The following is a 6728-nucleotide window of genomic DNA, read 5'->3' as shown; positions in this document are numbered from 1 at the left end:
CATCAACAGACCCTTTTCTGGCACCGTTTGTTATCATACCACTTTGCTACTGATACTTTGCTTGCAGACACTAATCTTTCAGGTGTGGTTGAATTGACAACTCAGATGCTAATACTTGAGAATATTCTTTCGCTTCCCCTTGAGTCGAATCAATGATTTTGGGTTGAATACTCCACCCTCAAAAACTGTTGCGATCCCCTACATTCGTGGGTTATCAGCTGTGTGGTCCTTGCCGGCTAGGAGCGTAGCCATCTACTCTCTGGCCGGATGGCTAGCCGCTAGCCGGCTGGAGGGCACCTGTCGCATCGATCCTCACGATGTGACAGGGGCCTTTGATTAATGGCGAAAGTACCTCAACACGGGTACGATGGAGAAGCATACATATGGCTATAGTGGTGGCGGCCGTACCGCTGACCGGTGCCGGCTACGACCCATCAACCGTATACAGTACCCACATGCCACCAGCCACTCCATTACCTGCCCCGGCGTGGCTACAGTGGAGATGGGTGTATGTTGACGTGCAACTATTCCTGCCTTGATGCCTCCACGGCAACGACGCCAGAAAAGAGCTTCTCCCAGTTGCTCAACAATTAGCAATTGTCTTGCAATGGCCCACCAGCGTGTGGGATCGCGCCAATTTTCGATGGTAGAGTATTCAACCCAAATTTGTTGGTTCAACACGATGGGAGTGAAAGGATATTCTCCAGTATTAGAAGTTGAGTTGTCGGCTCAACCACACCTGGAAGATTAGTATCTGTAAGCAGGGTAAAAGCAGCAAAGCTAATATGATAGCAACGGTGCTAGGAAAGAATCTATTGACGACAGGTTATTCCTAACTGAAGTATCAATGGCGCCAGAAAAGTATTGTAGCAGAGTAACGAGTTACAACAGTGGCAAGGAACAGCAGTAGTGACAGCAGTAGCAAGTAGCAACAGTAGCAAGTAACATCAGCAGCAAGTAATAGTAGTAGCAACAGTAGTGGAAGCAGCAGGACAAAGCAAGTAAGAGTAGCAACAAGTAACAGTAGCAGCAACAGTAGTAACGACAGAGCAAGTGACAAAGGCAGTGGGACAAACTCGTAGGCAATGGATCGGTGATTTTTTGGATGTAATTCATCATGCAATAGTTATAACACGGAGAGATATGTGGCTAGCTCCCGTTCGTCAATGTGATGTAGGCATGCATTCCGTGTGTAGTCATACGTGCTTAGGGAAAAGAACTTGCATGACATCTATTGTCCATCCCTCCCGTGGCAGCGGGGTCCAAATGGATACTACGGGTTATTAAGGTTCTCCTTTTAATAAAGAACCGGACCAACACATTAGCACTTGGTGAACACATGAACTCCTCAAACTATGGTCATCACCAGGAGTGGTTCCGGTCATTGTCACTCCGGGGTTGCCGGATCATAACACATAGTAGGTAACTACAACTTGCAAGATCGGATCTAAAACACACATATATTGGTGACAACATAATAATTTCAGATCTGAATTCATGGCACTCGGGCCCTAGTGACAAGCATTAAGCATGGCAAAGTGGTAGCAACATCAATCTCAAAACATAGTGGATACTAGGGATCGGTCCCCGTCAAAACTAACTCGATTACATGATAGATCTCATCCTACTCATCACCGCCCAGCGAGCCTACGAATAGATTACTCACGAATGATGAAGAGCTTCATGGAATTGGAGAGGGAAGAAGGTTGATGATGACGATGGTGATGATCTCCTTGATCCGGAACCCAAAACGGACTCCAGATCTTCCCTCCAGGGCAAGAACGGGATGTGGCGGCGCCTCTGGATTGTGAAACGCGATGAAATATTCTCTCCTTATTTTTTCCTTGACGAAAGGGAATAAATAGCGCTAGAACTGGGGGCGGCAGAGCCACGTGGGCCCCACAAGCCTGGTGGCCGCGGCCAGGGGGGCCGCGGCGACAGGGCTTGTGGCCCACTGGCCTGTCCCCTCCGGTGGATCTTTGCGCAGGTATTTTTCATATTTTCCAGAAATATTCTCCGTAAATTTTCAGGACGTTCCGAGAACTTCCATTTCTGCACAAAAACAATACCATGGCAATTCTGCTGAAAACATCGTCAGTCTGGGTTAGTTCCATTCAAATCATGCAAATTAGAGTCCAAAACAAGGGCAAAAGAGTTTGGAAAAGTATATACGATGGAGACGTATCAACTCCTGCAAGCTTAAAACCTTGCTTGTCCTCAAACAATTCAGTTGACAAACTGAAAGAGAAAGAAAAACTTTGACAAACTCTGTTTGATCTTGTTGTTGTAACTATGTCTAACTCATAACCAGAATTTCAGCAAGATCACAAGTTAACCACATAAGCAAGTGACACAAAGGTCTCACGGTAAACTAATATCAATGACACAATCAGCTAGCGAGCAAATAATAATGAGTGTCAGATACCAACAATTCAATCAAAACAAGCATGAAGCAAAATGAATAGGTGGTATCTCGCTAGCTCTTTCTGGGAACGCAAAACATAAATGCACAGCACTTTCAAAGATCAAGGGCTAACTAATCATTGTAATTCATAGCAACGAAGATCCAGTCATAGTCATACTAAATATCAATCAAAAGCAAAGCATAAAAATGACAGAGGTGCTCTTTAATTGGTGCCTATATAAGAAGAGGATGACTCAACAGGAAAATAAATAGACAGGCCCTTCGCAGAGGGAAGCATTGATTTCCAAAGGTGCCAGAGCTCAAGCTTTGAAAACAGAGATAATAATTTTGGGTGGCATGCTTTCATTGTCAACGCAATGACCAAGAGTTCTCAATATCTTCCATGCTACTCAAGCTATAGGCGGTTCCCAAACAGAAAAGTAAAGTTTTAACTCCCCCACCACCAATCAATCACACTCCACGGCTTGTCGAATCCTCTCGTACCGTCCATACTAACATCAATCCGGGGGGAGTCTTGTTTTACAGTTATGTTTTCGATTTAAGCGTGGAACTGGGCATTCCAATTACCCGCCCCTTTCTCGTGAATGACAGTGAATAAACACATGTCGAGAATAACACGCCTAACATGGAAGATACCAATAGCCCACAGTCACCACATGAGCGGTTCGGGCAAGCAAAACAGATTATTTCTTGAAGGTTTAGAGAATGGCACATGCAAATTTACTTGGAACGGCAGGTAGATACCGCAAATAGGTAGGTATGGTGGACTCTCATGGAAAAACTTTTGGGTTTATGGAAGTGAATGCACAAGCAGTATTCCGCTTAGTACAAGTGAAGGCTAGCAATAGACTGGGAAGCGACCAACTAGAGAGCGACAACAATCATCAAGACGCAATGAGTTTGACTAATATTGAGTGCAAGCATGAGCATGATATAAATCACCATGAACACGAACATCATAGAGGCTATGTTGATTTTGTTTCAAGTACATGCATGAACATGTGCCAAGTCAAGCCACTTGAATCATTGAAAGGAAAATACCATCCTATCATACTACATCATAGTCATCTCAAAATCTATGTTGGCATTCAAGACAAACCATTATAAGCTCTAGCTAATTAAGCATGGCATCAGAAACTATGATCTCTAAGTTGTCATTGCAAACATGGTTCTCTCTCAACAAAGCTGAATCTGGGACGACAAGCTAGTCATATTTACAAAAACAAAATATATAGAGTTCATACCAGCTTTTCCAGTCTCAGTCACTTCATCATATATCATCATTATTGCCTTTCACTTGCACGATCGAACGATGTGAACAATAATAAGAGTGCTCGTGCATTGGACTAAGCTGAATCTGGAGGCAAACACAAAGGAGAAGACAAAGTAATATGGCTCTTTGAAAGCTAAGTATGTATGCATGCAAGAGCCACTAAACATTGTAACCAATATCTTCTACCTTGGCCCAAGGAAAAAGAAAACTATTTACACGGGAAAGCTCCCAACAAGCAAAAGAAGAAAGGAAAATCTTTTTGGTTTTTGTCAAAAGGACACAAAACAAGAAAACGAAAATAAACTAGCATGGATAATATAGTGGCAAAGTGTAAACACCGACTAACAAAGTGAAAGGATAAGCATGAATGTAAAGTCGGTGAGAACACGTACTCCCCCAAGCTTAGGCTTTTGGCCTAACTTGGTCTACTCCCAAGGACGGTCCTGGCGAAACCCAAAATCATAATCAAGGTTATACGGGAGCGTTGCAGCCACTGCCTGAATAGCTGCCTCACGGAGACGAGCAGCCTTCGCCTCCCTCTCATACTCCTCTGCCTCTCCTCTGGTTATGTAATATCTCTGTTTTACCTAAAAGTCAAAGAAAGCAGGAGCAGGAAGTGTAATATGGAAGACACGCTGCCGGTTAAATATCAATTGGTATAGGAGGGATTCATCATCCCTCTCAAGGAACTGGTAGCGTGTCATAGCGACGCGGTCAAGTAAAGCTGTATGGAGTGGGGGATCTCCTGCGCGGATGGGTACTCCAAGAAAATTTGCTATGCGAGTGGCATAGATCCCGCCAAAGAAATCTCCATCAATAGCATTCTTATTCAGCCTCCTTGCTATAATAGCTCCCATGTTGAAGCTTTTGTCACCCGTCACTATGCTCTTAAGGATACTAAGGTCGGATGCGCATAGGCCCTTGCCGTTAATGCATCTACCTATGAAGAGGGCAAAGTAGTGCAAGGCAGGGAAATGAATGCTTCCTATGGTAGCTTGCGTGATGTCTCGAGTTTCTCCAACAGTTATACTAGAGACAAAATCTCTAACTGAAGACTTAGCAGGATCATTAAGACTACCCCCATCGGGTATCTTGCAAATCCTATTGAAATCCTCCAAATCCATGGTGTAGAATTTATCATACACATCAAACAGTATGGATGAGTCACGGCCAACTGAAAATTTAAATCTACGCACGAAAGAGGTAGTGAGCGTAGTATACTGTTCACATTTATCTAAGAGGAATTCTTCTAACCCGGCATTGCGGACAAGTGTATCAAACTCATCCTTGAAGCCTGCTTCGATCATGAACTAATCGGAAGGCCATTCACATGGTTGTACAGGTGCGTCCCTTAGTTGATAAGGATCGGGCTCCCGAATAGAAAGACGGGGACCCTTCTTACTTGAGGAACCACCATGAAACTTCCTCCTGAACATAATTTCTTTTTGCTGAAATTTTTGAAGTTCAAGAGAAAAGTGAATAAAGACCAACCAGACCTTGTAGCAACTACTCCTACTAGTGCCTAGAGAACCTATCACGCGTTAAAACTACTTGGGACCAGCTAAAATCAACATTTCAAGCTCAAGAATAGGGTCACCAAGGTAGCAAGAATACGCGAAGGATAAAGCACTAGAGTAGAAACTAATTGGACCAATGGAGGAGTCACTTACGAAGGAGTAATTTCCCCAAAACGGTTCGGAGAATGGTGCTTTGAGCAAGGAGATCGAAAATCAGAGCCAAATGAGCAAGAACACGGGTTTGAGTTGTGAAACGATTTTTTTCTGGAGGTAGAAGAAGAGGATGGGAGCTGGAATGAGTGGAGGGGGTCCCTGTGGGCCCCACAAGCTTGGTGGTCGCGACCAGGGGGAGGCCGCGGCTACAGGGCTTGTGGCCCACTGGTGTGGCCCCAGGCCAACTCTCAGTCCCAGTATTTTTCAAAAAATCCAGAAAAAATCATATTTGATTTTCAGGACCATCGGGGAACTTTTATTTTCGGGGTACTTTTCTCCGGGACGCTAAAACAGAAAACAGGAAAAACTAAATTAAATCTATCATTTTTCTTCTAAGCAACAGAAAGTGAAAGCTTAAAACAGAGGTATGTGACTCTTTAATTCATCCATTTCATGGTCATCGAAAGAAATCCGTCAATGGGGTTGATCAAATTCTCATGACAAAACTTTTTCAAATCACAAAAAGAAACGGAGAATTGTCGAATAGCCACTAAGTCACCTCAATGGGGATATGAATCTCCACAACAAGCAAATCATACTTCATCTTGACACGAGGAATAGGGCATTCAAAGCTCCCAATAAGAATCGATGAAGTTTTTTCGATAGCATTGATGCAATGTACTTGATATCGTTTCTTCGGAAAGTGCATTGTATGCTCATTACCGTTGACATGGAAAGTGACATTGCCTTTGTTGCAATCTATAACAGCCCCTGCAGTGATTAAAAAGGGTCTTCCGAGAATGACGGCAATGGCATCGTCCTCGGGAATATCCAAGATAACAAAGTATGTTAAGATAGTGGTGTTAGCAACCACAACAGGCACATCCTTGCAAATGCCGATAGGGAAAGCAGTTGATTTGTCGGCCATTTGCAGAGAAATTTCAGTGGGTGTCAACTTATCTAGTTCAAGTCTACGATAAAGAGAGAGAGGCATAACACTAACACGAGCTCCAAGGTCACATGAGGTAGTTCTTACGTAGTTTCCTTTAATGGAGCAAGGTATAGTGGGCACTCCGGGATCACCAAGTGTCTTAGGAGTTCCACCTTTGAAAGTGTAATTGGCAAGCATGGTGGAGATCTCAAGATCTGGTATCTTCCGTTTATTGGTCACGATATCTTTCATGTACTTGGCATACGGAGACATTTTGAGCATATCAATTAACCGCATCAACAGAAAGACGGGTCTGATCATCTCAATGAAGCGCTCAAAATCCGCATCATCCTTTTTCTTGGATGGTTTGAGAGGAAAGGGCATGGGTTTCTAAACCCATGGCTCCCTTTCTTTACCGTGCTTCCTAGC

This window comes from Hordeum vulgare, chromosome 5H, assembly GCF_904849725.1.
Source record: "Hordeum vulgare subsp. vulgare chromosome 5H, MorexV3_pseudomolecules_assembly, whole genome shotgun sequence".
NCBI classification, from domain to species: Eukaryota; Viridiplantae; Streptophyta; class Magnoliopsida; order Poales; family Poaceae; genus Hordeum; species Hordeum vulgare.
This window is presented reverse-complemented; position numbering follows the sequence as displayed.